Genomic DNA, 13,042 nt, shown 5'->3' on the forward strand with positions numbered 1-13,042 from the left:
GAGCCGCCGGGTGTGACACCGCGACACGGGCGCCAACGATTGGCCGCAAATGTCGTCATCTGAGCGGACTCTTCCATTGGTCAAACGTGACGCGACTTCCAGTGCTGGAAGGGTTTATAAGAAGCATTCGTAAGAGACCAGAGCATTCCCTGATTCCCTGATTGACCTCTCTCGAACTTCTTGCCGCGGGCCGCAACGCCGAGTTGCTGCCGGCCCGTAATGACTGTACAACTGTTACTTGTCTCTCACCTCTCTGTATATAATGTAAAATAAATACTCCCAAGTTTGGTTTTCATCCGGAAGTCCGTCTTCAACCCCTCCAGGGGCCATTGTGGTTGGTTGAATGAGGCCTCGGTGGCACAGTGGTTAATGCATCGCATGCCTAATGCAAAGGCTGTAGGTTCGTTCTCCCTTCATGGCTGTTTTTTTTTTACCATTTTCATTTCCCGTTATCATTTCTACATTTAAATAGAAAATTACGAGTAAGTTTCCTCGTGCCTTCCCTGGTGTCTTCCAGCGGTGATTAAGAAAATTTTTGACCCTCAGTATCCTTTCTTCTCGTTTGGAAGTACAGGAGCTTCATTTTAAATATAATCAATTCACCTTGTTCAGCATTTCAATGTGGTCTGGAATCTTATCACAGCATGTGTATTACTAAGTGAAGTTTTTGTTAAGATTATGATATAGCATGGGACCTAATTAGTAGCCTTTGTGTACAGATATGTGACTAGTCTAATAAAGAGGAGGATTTTAAGAAGTACTTCTAACATGGTCTGATCATGTGTTAAAAAAACTAATCTAGCATGATTTCAGGCATAACTGTTGCCCCTGAAAAATGTTTGGATCATCTGCATTGGCATTGTTTTTAGAGAGCACCAATACTGCTTTGATTGAAGTAGCGTCGTGGAACATGAAGCATCGCTTCTTACTGAGTCAAGGAAATGTTATCTGCATATCTGAGGTACATGTGTCATAAGCTCGAATGCTGTTTAAAGGCTGATAATGAGAAAATTACTTCACTTGCCTTCCAGAGATTGCTTCAGTAGTCTATGCTACTGGATCATAACCAATTTACCAGAGTGAACATTCATCACAGTTGGCTTTGCAATGTTTATGCAAAATACCACAATTGCCTACTAGACATGTGACTGCACTAAATCTTGGAATTAAAGACCAGTAAGATTTATGGGACAGCAAAACTTCGTTTATTACTCCAAAACAAAATGCCAGGCACTTCGGTTATTTCTGCCAGAGAGTTTCTTACAGTAATTACTAGAGGGAACTGGCGCTGCAGTCGTACCACCATGGAAATGATGCGAAGCACATGGATTTGTCTGATATTCGTGCTTTTGAATTCAGACGTTCTTGTGGCTTCGTATATTATACGCTATATAAATCTTATTATCGTAAATTTCAGCGCATGCGAAAACACCCGTGTGCTTGGATTTAGGTGCACGTTAAAGAACCCCAGGTGGTCAAAATTTCCGGAGTCCTCCGCTATGGCGTGCCTCATAATCAGAAAGTGGTTTTGGCACGTAAAACCCCAAATATTATTAAATTTCAGCGCAGTCTATACTCTTCGAAGTGCAGAAGACGGCGCCAACACGCACAATTGCTTTTAATTGCAACGATGGAACTTGTCCAAGTGGCCGAATCGAAACGCGCCAAGCGTCTCAAGGCACTGGTATGCCCACGGTAAGTTCATCAGGTCGTTCCACTCACTTGTCGTTACATGCCTCCGTGGCTTAATGGTTTCAATATCAGACTTCTGTTCTAGAGTTCCTGTGCTTGAATCCTGTCATCAGACGATTTTAAAGTTTATTTATTTATTACACAGTATATTGTTGAAAATGACTAGTTTAGAAAGTCTCAAAGCCGTTTGGAGCCAAACAGACGAAGTTTAGGCAAATCCATTTACTTCCCATAATTTCCATGCTGGTACAATCGTTCTTGTTTGATCTCCTGTAGACACTAACGTCAGAGGTCTCTCTAGTAATTATTGTATGAAACTCTATGATTTTTGCACCTCGCTCGTGCGGAAGCGGCACCACACCTGTTGCGTAAACATGCATTACCTTTCGGCCAAGTGCAGGGAATGGTGTGAACTCGCCCTGTACAAAGCCTGCACCAAGTAAAACAGATCACAACTTGCAGTTGCTGCCACGTTGAACTGGTGGAACGAGTAGTGAAATGCAGCACCTCCTGAACTAGTTCAGAAAGTGCAGGTTAATCGAGTGGAGATTATAGAGTAACAGAAGTTGAGTGATTCTGCATTACATTTACGAAATATACTTCATGATACCTTTCCATTTCTTTCCTCAGTTATTAAGAATCCCTTTTGCATTGTTGGACAAAACTACAGAATGCCAACATATTTTCTAGCATCCACTGGTAGCAAACCTGTCAAAACTTCTTCTAGTTTCTGGATTACCGCTTTACGCGTTAACCCCCCAAGCTAATTCCGGAAAAATGTACCAAATTTTCCAAATTTTTTACGTACTCAATTTTTCGGTGTCAATATCATTCTAAAAATATATTACTTCATTGGTCTCTGGTTAGAAATAACACGAAAATAAAAGCTGCTCTTGAGGGCAGCTTTCCCTCAATGCCGACTGTAACTCATCTTTGACAGTCAGAGCAGCATAACATAGGGCAGAAAGATTGCGACTCGTCATTGGCGATATTGGTACTACCTCCAATCACTAGTACAGCTTGGGATCAAGGGTTAAAGGTTGCGACTTCGTGGCTTCCCAATTTTAATTCTTCAGCTATTACACTTGGGTGTAGCGTGTGTATGTGCGTGTGCGTGCATTAAAATGACTTCATGCTAGAGCAAAGCAACTGTGGCGCAGAGAGGCATTAGTAATCTTTATATATTTGCTTTGTAAAGATGCGCTAAGTTTATCTTTTGCAATATAGACTTGGCGCTCATTGGTCAAAGATGCCCTTGTGCTACTAAAACCTATCAATTAATTAGCTTTTTGCAGTAGCAGGTGCTTATTCCTTTCTTAGTATCGGTGTGCGAGTCGTAATTTGTTTTTCTTGAACTGTGCGATTCCCACTCACAGGACAGCATGTCATGTGAGGTGTTCTTTTTTCAATCAAGAATTCTGAGGTTCTCTTTGTGAAACTCGATTTCTTGCCTCAATCGAGCTTGTACAAACTGGCCAAGCTGATAATTCTACCTGCTTATATATGAAATATGTTGCGGTTATGAACCCTCACAATGAATGACACATAGTACAAAAAATTTATGTATTAAAACAATTTAATAAAATTCTTCATGTTTTTCGCGTTCGTGTTCACTTCTCTACTCTCGTGTCCTGTCGGCATGCCTCACCTCTTTTCTTGCATATTAAATGTCTTATAAACTTAACCGTGCTTTTTTTACCACAATGCAGGGGGAAAAAGTTCCGGTAACACCATGCATTCAGTATGATGGCCCGACGTGTATGCAAGCAGCGTCCTTCATGTGGACCAAGAACTACTCTTCAGTGTCTCGCAGACTTCCATGCGAAGCCATCAACATTCTCGTCTCAGTGGAATGGCTGCTCATCTATCTGCGTGCCCATCACCAAGACGGCCAGTTGTAAAGCTCCTCTACCCGTTTAAGAAAGCTTAATGATTTCTTATTTAGTTTTCACGGCTGGCCGTAGAATACTAATATTTTTATGTTTCTAACTTTTTTACCTGGCACAAAGTGTTGCAATAACCTTAAATAAGTGTAATGTATTTAAGTGATGCTCACTCTAATGCCTATCGGGTTTTGTTAGTGTTTAAGAAATTTGAATGTCTGATGAGGTAACAGCATTTGAATTTGTCATTGTGGCTCGTTTCAATGAGCTGCTAGGAAATAAGACCCAAAACTTATCACATGCCAGTTTAGCATTTTTGTTTTCATGACTACAGTATACACGTTTCAAAAGATGGAAAGTGGGGAAAAAAGCCTCAACGTAATCATCCTAGGATTGTCATGTCCTTACAGCTCTGCAATGATTAATGCCTCGTACATCTTCGGAGCGCATTGGTCGCAATGCCTACAGGTACTTTTGATAAGAGAATAGCTTGCACCCAGATTTGCCACACAGGTGATGGCTGATGGCTTTCTTTTGTCGTCTTCATGTTACTACTGTGTATTCAATATTCATTTAGATGTAAAAGACACTACAGGCACTGAAGTATCAAATGGAACTTCCATTTCAGGGGACAAAGTGCCCAGCATGCCTGTCACAAAACATGTTCTAAGGGCATCCTTGCCTCTATAGGTAAATGGACACCAGATGCTCTGTGCACAGTGTAATCGGTGTACTTCTCTGGAGTGCTTGAAAGATGCGCTACGGGCTGTACTGGCACTGCCTGAAAATAATGCATGGTTCTAGAAAGCCTGCAGCTGAGCATCTGCCACCATACTGAAGGAACTGTCCTAATTTATTTTGTTGAGGTTGAAATTTAGGAGCTGCAATGAATAGTTGTGAATGTGGCAGTGCTGCCGAAGTATAGCACAAATTACACACTTCGACTCACACAATGCACGCTGAAAGTTTTGCTACGTGGTATCTGTGTTTGCTGCCTGACCTTATGGCACCTTTACGAGCAATCGCAGGTGATTGCGGCCGCTGAGGCTTTATCAACTGGCGAGGTGAAAAAAAAAATGCTGTGCCACCAGTTTGGCTGCACACTCCGAGATGCAAGCTATCTTGAACCAGGTGTTCGGTAGAACCTACCTGTTCAGCCAAAACATGGTGTTTGAGCCCTATAGGCAACTGCGTTCACAACTGCCCACAAGTGTGCTGTCACAACAGAAAGTTGAGAACAAGCAGCATTTTTACCGGTGTTCAAAACATTAGTGCAAGTCATTCTTTCACCAAGGCTGGTAATCATGCATATGTAATGAGAACAGGGCATTTGTGACAAACAAGGGGTCATGTGTCAAGTTTAATTAGATCAGTAATCTATGAGATGGAATTATAAAATGAATACATTTTGTTCCTCAGTGGTCTCTTGGAGAGATGAGCATTTCCAGCAGTTTAGTTTTGACTTTTTATGTCTAGATTTGGTTCTGCATATTGCAACTATAACTAACAGTCAGTGCTCTGTCCTGCCCAGTTTTTATGCTGTCTTTGTGATATTTGCAACATTTTGCAGTTCAGCTGAGTGAAGTAAATGTCTTTACTATTACTAGTTCTCAAGTTCAACTTTTGTGCAGCGCCCACTAGTTATAACTAGTCATGTTTCGTTCACATATGCTCTTGGATTATTGCGCGAAGTGACATGGACACAGACTACAAGCAGACAGGACGAGCGCTAACTCTCAACTAAATTTTTATTGAAACGAAGAACACACACACACACACACACACACGTGTGTGTGTGTGTGTGTGTGTGTGTGTGTGTGTGTGTAGGTGATTGCAAAAAACCACAGCATAAGAACATGACAAGGTATGAAGACATCAGTTGAACATATCAGGAAGTAGGGAAGTCAAAAAGGAAACAACAAAAAGACTACTTCCGATTAACACACGTGTTGTGAAGATACTGAAATTCGCATTCTGACAGACAAAGATGCATGGATAAGGCAGGTCCCTCCTAATCTTGGTATTCGTTTGTAGATCTCTGCAAAAAAGCAAATATGTATAGGAACTCATATAAGCCGCAGATTTTTTCCAGCAGCCACGCAAGCTGAGCCGCAAGCCTCTCAGTTTAAAAACAAGCATTAAAAATCCAAATTTGTAAAACAACACGTTTGTAAAAATGTTCCGCCTACTTTGGAACCTGTCTACTCTCTATCTACTTACTATAATCTTACTTTCAAACCAATGTACTCACTACACAGGTATTATTCCTAATGTCGTACTCTATAGGTTCCAATAAGTGGTGAATGGAATGTATTTGCACATTTCTTTTCGCTAAGCAGAACTTATGTGCATCCAGGTTATTAGCATAGAGGCGCGCAAGCAACGTGTAGCATTCTCGATACATTATGTGATTATTGTTGTTAAAAACTTTAATCAAACAAAGGTGTTCGGGGCACGTAGGCCCCTGGGCCCCCGCACGACCGTACTCCACTCAAGTGTTTATGTTCCGTAGGGTCCATAACACTGGCAGCCCGGCTGGTCGTCATTGTCTGCGTTGCCGGGTCCTCAGGGCGGAGCACGGTCTCCCAGTCCTCCCACGAAGTCAGGTGCCCCAGGCCCCGCGGGGAAGGGTCCGCCGGGCAAAGCGAGAGGATGTGGATGGCGGATGCGAACGGTTCGGGACAGAGGGCGCAGGCGCGGGTGGGGAAAGAGGGACGGTAATGGGATAGGGTGAGAGGGGAGGGGAGTGTGTGGGTCTGGAGTCGCCTCCAAAGTGTCGCATGTCTGTTGTCTAGGGATGGGTGAGGTGAGGGGTAGATCTGACGTGCGGCTCTATAAGCCTGCGTCAGATCGCTGAAATAGTGCATGCGCTCCTTCGTGAATCCCGGATCGGAGGCCACCTGAGCCCGGTTAATAGAACCTCGGGCTAAAAGTTTGGCAGCCTCGTTTCCGGGATTCCCGGAGTGCGCAGGCACCCGTATCAGCTCCACATGGCGGGGTGAAGGTGCAACGGGCGAGTCCAGTATGCAAAAAGCAGGAACATGGATGGACTCGGCCTCGTGCAAAATTTAGTGTAGCTGTTTTTGAATCTGTTATTATGTACCGGGCTTATTAGTATGCGGCCTGTATGGTGAGCAACAAAGAACGTCAGGCGTGAAGTCAGAGAGGCTGAGATAATCTCATGGGTGGCGGCAATGGAAAAGAAAGCTGCCATGAGTAACTACTTAGCAGGAAGAAAACGAAATTAGGAAAGAAACAATTTATGATAACTCATACGGAAGCTCATTAGTTTTCGAAGCGGGATCAGGATGCCTTATAGAACACGCACTTATTAAGCGAGGTATAAAAAGGAAGAAGCACCTGCTTGCTGCAGTAAAGCTAGGGAAACGATGGAGCATGTTGTATTAGAATGTGAAGATACCTGCCAAGCGGTCGATTTAAGAATCGCTAGCCTCCTTGAATCTCTTGGATTCAGCGAGAGCAGGGGCAAGTTAATATGTCCGCAATAGAGATTATTAAGAGGCGATTGGAAGATTGGTGGAAGTGGGGAAACGACAAACAACGGAAGCGTACAAAGTTCACAATAGGGGCTCGAAAATTTGGGTTACGGGAATTCAACGTGGGTCTTGTTTTTACTTGTTTCTCAACACAAGTAGGATAGTAGGCAATAAACAAAAGTTTGGTGACGCAACCAACCTCCCCGTTCGAAAGGGGCAGTAGGTTGTTAACATCCATCCATCTGTCCATCCATGCGTCCGTCCGTCCGTCCGTCCGTCCTAATTCCTAGTCATGCTGTAGTAGTAGCAGTATCTATAGTAGTATAATATATATCGTAGCAGCGGTGATACCGTACATAACGAAGTGAATTTGAAATGTTTATCGTGTATACTAGTATAACGAATATACACTTTTCATAAGTATAGAATGTAACGAAGGTATTTTTGTCTCTGATGTGACTGATAATGAGCATCGACAATTAACAGTGCGACTTTCGTTGTGTGGGTTCTCTGCACATTACCCATTCGGGGCTCGTTGGGATTCACTGATAATAACAAGCAAGAGCCTCTTGGCTTACGCATTTATTATATTATTTTACGTCAAGCACCTTCGCCACGTCCGAGTACGTGAATCTCCCGCCTGTAGGTGGCGTGCTCGGCAGTATAGTTGTGTATAGGGCCTCGCCGCAATAAAGTCCTCGTTGGTTTCAACAAGCGCGTGGTTTCAGCAATACATGAAAGAAGAAATGTGGGGGCATGAGCACTCCATTGACTGAGTGATTAAATGTTAGCGAAAAAAATATTTCACGGAGTATTAAATTGAAACTTTCTTCGGGGCACTGGCGACATGGCACGAGTAGGAGCCGCCCGGCGAGCGGCTATCTTCGTCTTGGATTTGATATCTGTAAAAAAAAAAGGAGAGGGAGAGAGAGAGAGAGAGAATATTAGAACGCGTAGAGCCACGGGTTTTTCTAGGTGGTCACAGAAGCTGGGCTGCGTACTTCTTCGTTGTGCAAAAGCAACCCTACACATTTACAACACATCACTCTTATCCTTACCCCGACATTTTCAAATGATCCTCGACTGGACGCCTTCTTTCTGCTCAACCGAACTGACCACTGCGCCACCTCTCGGCTTCCGAAAGCGCTATGGTTCTCAAGATTTGCTGCGGTCCGTCATCCTAACCTACTGGCCACTTCTCTCGCGGAGCTACGCTGCCGTCGACTTTCTCGAGTTCAGGGGGAACTTTCTAGAATACGGGTTTTACACTTGTTCAACATGAGTTTCACGAGGCGAGGAAAAATTTTTCTCTTTGAAGAACTTATAGGAAGACGAATAATAGTAAAGAAGCGCGCAAGCAGCGGCGTATTCTTTTCATAGCGTAATGTAAATACAGGTTGAAATGCTAGTAATATTATTTTAGACCATACTCAGTACCCCAGCCATTAGGCAAGTTGTTAAGGTGCAATAACAAATAGGCTCAAGTTACATCAATAGTCGTGTGACAAAAACTTTGCTAACTATACAGTAATAACTGCGATTAGTTTACGTGTGCAAAAGCGAAGTGTAACTGGTGAGCGCTTGTAACACGGACTTTCACCTAACCCCACAATGTTAGCTTGTGTATGACGAAGGAGTTGGTTAGCATTTGTAGTTACGATGTCTTTTGGAAAACGGTTCCAGCTTCCAGTCAGAGGACATACGAGGCAATAAGGATCGATAAAAAAGAGTGTTACAGAAAGCGATGTCGAAATTAGGTGGGTGGTCCCTACGCGATGGCAGAAATACCAAGGCCCGAGAATTTGTTGTGAAGCGTGGTATTCTGGTGTAACGTGTCTGTGAAAAAAAAAAGCCAGCCAGCCTCAAACTAGTGTAGACGAGATGCATGAGAAAGAACAGCAAAGCTGTTTTTCACTGATGTTATACTGCCGTCCGGTTCTAATTAGAATATTTCAATTAAAGTACGATATATATACATTTTGAAGTACATACGACAAATACACCTGAACGTACACGGAAGCAGTCTTGAAAACATATGCTGTAACTGCAAGCTGGGAATTATATTTAAAAAGCATTATAGCACTTCGCGCAATACTTTATGTATCTGCAGTGTGATCTTCTGTTAAACGGAACACTTGAGTACAGAGTACGCGCTGATTTTTCTGAAGTGAAAAATTGTCCGACTCTGCTGCAGATCATTTGTACTTAATGGCTCTGACCCCTCTATACATGCATGCGAAATCACACAGCCTTCGCAATTAGCACACGCACTTAAGCTGCTCACTAGCGTGTGCCCTTTAACATTGCATCAGGCTCTGCGTCAGCATTTATGAAAGCCTAATCGTAATAGCACGCAAGAAGGAACCCTACATGGAAAGAATAAAGAAGTTCAGACTCAAATTATTCTGGAACAAGTTTTTTTGTTGAGTTTGCTCTAATAAGTTAATTATCACGAGAGAAAAGATTCAAGGTCAATGTTTCGTTTTTTTTTTGGTATTCTGTGCCAAACCCACAGCTTCGGTACGTCAGTGTGATGTCATAGATTTCAGAGCGCCTTCTTTTCAGGACCGTTGTGGCATAGTAATGGTTCGCGAAACCTGCTTGGTTTAGGCTTTGGTTGGAATTCTCTTAGAAAACGTCGAAGTCAATTTTCACCGATGCAAAATTAATAAGGCTTCATGAAATTCATGACACGTGGCGGGCTGTTGCGGAAATTTCGAAAGCGTTGTGGCCACATCGGTTTTCGTGCCTTTCATTGCTTACCATTCGGCTTCTCGCACTAGGAGTTGCTCTTTTCGCATCAAAGAGGGGTAATCTATCTCTCCAGTGGTAGCTTAGTGGCTACGGCGTTGCGCTTCTTAGCGCCAGGTCGTGGGATCGAGTGCCAGTCACGGCGGTCGCATTTCGATTGGAACGAAATGTGAAAGCGTTCGTGTCCGTGAATTGGGCGCGTGTTAAGGATCCTACGGCGTGCCTCACAATTATTTCGTGATTTAGTATGGCATGTAAAAGCCCCACAAAGTTTTTTTTTCTTTTCGTTAGCGTTCGTATAAAAGGGCTTCGCGAAGACACTTTGGCATTCTTGAAATCAACTGTGCAGTACGACCTCCAACCAGCGTCATGGAAGCTTCGTCAGCGTGTGTGTTCACACGGGCTGCCTCATTATTTTTTCTTATGTACCCTTGGTCTCATTGTTCTCGAATGTATTTAATACTTGCCCCCCCCCCCCCCCCCGCCTTTCGCAAGTGTAGCATAGTAAACCGGACACGACGTTACTTAACCTCACTGCATTTCCTTTTTTGTGTGCGTATCGCTATCTCTCCGCTCTGATGAAAGATGCACGATCGTTGAACGAATCGGCGTCAAATTTCCCTTCAGCAGTCCCAGCGCAAAACTCCACCTGGGTGAATGATCGCACCTCGTGAAAGCAATCGAGCGTTGAACAATGGCGCGTTCCATTGTTGACCACTGCAGTGTCGCAGTGCATGCTTTAGGGGGCGGGAGAATGATAAAACGCCAACTTGGTGCACCAATATCCCGACTACAAATGAAAATTCTTGTTTTAACCGCGTTCCGCGTACATCTTCAAACACTCCTGAGTGAATATTTTGAGCAGATGTGAATACACACGCTCGAACTGTTCTAGTCAAACAAGTTGGAAGGTAGAGAGACAACTAGGTATTTCACTCTCGATGACAGCCTGCCACCCTTAGCGGGTTCATTTCTTTCGTTGCTTCATGCGATGTTTGACAAGGCCATATATATATATATATGCGGTAGGATTGGTGAGTTCCAAGGGTGCTGGACATTAAAATTAAATAGTTGATTTACTCATATCTGAACGTTCCCTGTAGAGAAGTTCAAGTTTTCAAAACGTAACAAAACAACTCACTCTCGAATTCAAAATCCTTGACCTGTTCTGCTGCTTTGCGCTTTTGATTCTTCATGTGGATGATATGTGCCGATGCTAATTTCTCAATGGACAAAATTAACTGGCGCAAGAAGCGAAGTACTGACAACCTGGCACACATTATCTGACCCTGGGGGTGGAGAAGATTTTAAAGCGAAGTAATCTTTGCCTATCAGGTTGGAGAAAGTAGCCAGCAACGTAGTAACAGCAAATCGGGGGCCGAGAGGATTCCTATCTTGAATTATTCTCGGGAAGATATGAACATTTCAAATCGTCATTAGGACAAATGTACTCAAAGAAAGAAAGAAAGCGTTTCGCCGTGTTATGCATGTAATCGTAAATAGGATATTTTATTATGATCGAGTCATAAACCGCTTGTGAAATAGTTCATCCGTGCACTCGCTGAACTTACTCGCCTAAACTCGCTCCGTAATCCACTGCCATTCACGACGGCGTTTTGGTTCGCTTCGTTGTTTTTATAGCACGTTAATAAAGAGACAGCAATGATGGAGATGACGTGCAACAAATTATCGAGCAACTTAGTCGACAGAGTGCAACAGTAGGCGTGAAGATTAACTCGGAGAAGACTAAGGCAATTTTTGAATAGCCACTCGACACACCGAAAATTCGTGATTGGTCATCGGTCTATAGAATCTGTGCAATCTTGCATTCAACCAGGGTGAATCATTCGCAGGGTACTGTAATCATGAGATGCCCTCTTACGCAAGAACAAAATTGATTGGAATCTACAGCGCAGGCATTGTCGAATCATGACCGCTAGCTTACCGCTCATTGAAAATTGTACTATCATTGCATTCCTTCCGTTCTAATAAATAGAGGCCAAAATTGGGGCGATGGGGGGGGAGGGGGGGGGGAGGCGTGCAGGGAAAAGAAAGTTTAGAAAAAGTTGAGAGTCCCGCAACGAGCGATAAAAAATGTTATGCGTAACGTTATGAGACTGCTAGACAGCCATGTGGATTACAGACGAAGCAGGGGTAGCCGCTATTCTGGTCGAGGGACAAATGGAGTCGGGGAGGACTTGAAATGCACGGGGCAGATAACCTGTATGACCTATTAAAGCTACAGAATAGTTACGGAGAGAAGGGAAGTAGCTGTCAAGGACGGCAGAGAAGTGGGCAGTGTGGCGAAAAATAGGTCATTCAAAGCCACTGGGTGGTGTCAGCCGGCACAAGACAGTGGCAGTCGGGGATTGCAGGGAGAGGCCTTCGCCCTGCTGCGTAATAATCGGGTGACCATGATACTGATGATGATGATGATGATGGTAGTGATGATGATGGTGATGATGATGATGATTAAGGTGGCGTCGTGCACGTACCGTACAGGCAGCGCGCCAAAAATCGCCCCGGATGGTAGCCGACGGAAACTCTGAGCAACTTTCGCATCCTTTCGAGCCACATAAGGCGCGACCAAGCGCCTCCCCTGAGCTTGTCGCAGTTCTTGGGTGCCGCATCGTAATTGACGTCGTAGACGGCGATTCCGACGGTCAGCTGCGTGTTGTTGTCCAAGGAGAGACAGAACTGCAAGGCGGCGCGTTAGGAACGTTAAGAACAACTGGCATGACGCTTAGCAGCCATCATTTTCACGGACTAACATGAGGCACAGGTCAGTGAGAACGTTGCGTTGTAGGAGGTATAGTTGTTTAAAACGAGAGAAAGCTGAGCTGCGCGGGCGTTCGTGTTGTCCACTTCTCTTGTGTACTGTCTGCACGCCTCGCCTTTCTTTTTTCTTTTTGCATAGTGAGCTAGTTGTAGGGTGGACGGGGAACAAGGATGCGAGGAGGCACTTAAAGGATACACGCACATAGCGCTGCGTGTGTGTATCCTTTGTGGTGCCTTCTCGGGTACTCCTTCACTAGTCCGCGCTACAACTCGCTCAAGATGAACAGCCGAAGGAGCCCACATTGCCTGTTTCTTTACGTCAAAATGACAAAACCCAGCGTATATGGTTATTATTATTTTAATTTTTTTGTCACTGCGCTGAGTGTGAAACTTTAAAGTTCGGAGTTGAGCACGAGGAACTTAGCGCGAAGCAAATATTAC

At 44.0% G+C, this 13,042-nt stretch overlaps 1 long non-coding RNA gene across 1 annotated transcript; it reads right to left on the minus strand.

Moving 5' to 3' along the window:
- Window positions 1-7,638: 7,638 nt before the first annotated feature.
- LOC139049493 (uncharacterized) lies at window positions 7,639-12,516 on the minus strand. The gene is made up of 2 exons (XR_011508344.1): window positions 12,319-12,516; window positions 7,639-7,974 (listed from the first exon to the last, which is right to left on the minus strand). It is a non-coding gene; the product is annotated as an uncharacterized lncRNA (long non-coding RNA).
- Between the last annotated feature and the right edge of the window lie 526 nt (window positions 12,517-13,042).

This window comes from Dermacentor albipictus, chromosome 9 (genome assembly GCF_038994185.2).
Source record: "Dermacentor albipictus isolate Rhodes 1998 colony chromosome 9, USDA_Dalb.pri_finalv2, whole genome shotgun sequence".
NCBI classification, from domain to species: domain Eukaryota; kingdom Metazoa; phylum Arthropoda; class Arachnida; order Ixodida; family Ixodidae; genus Dermacentor; species Dermacentor albipictus.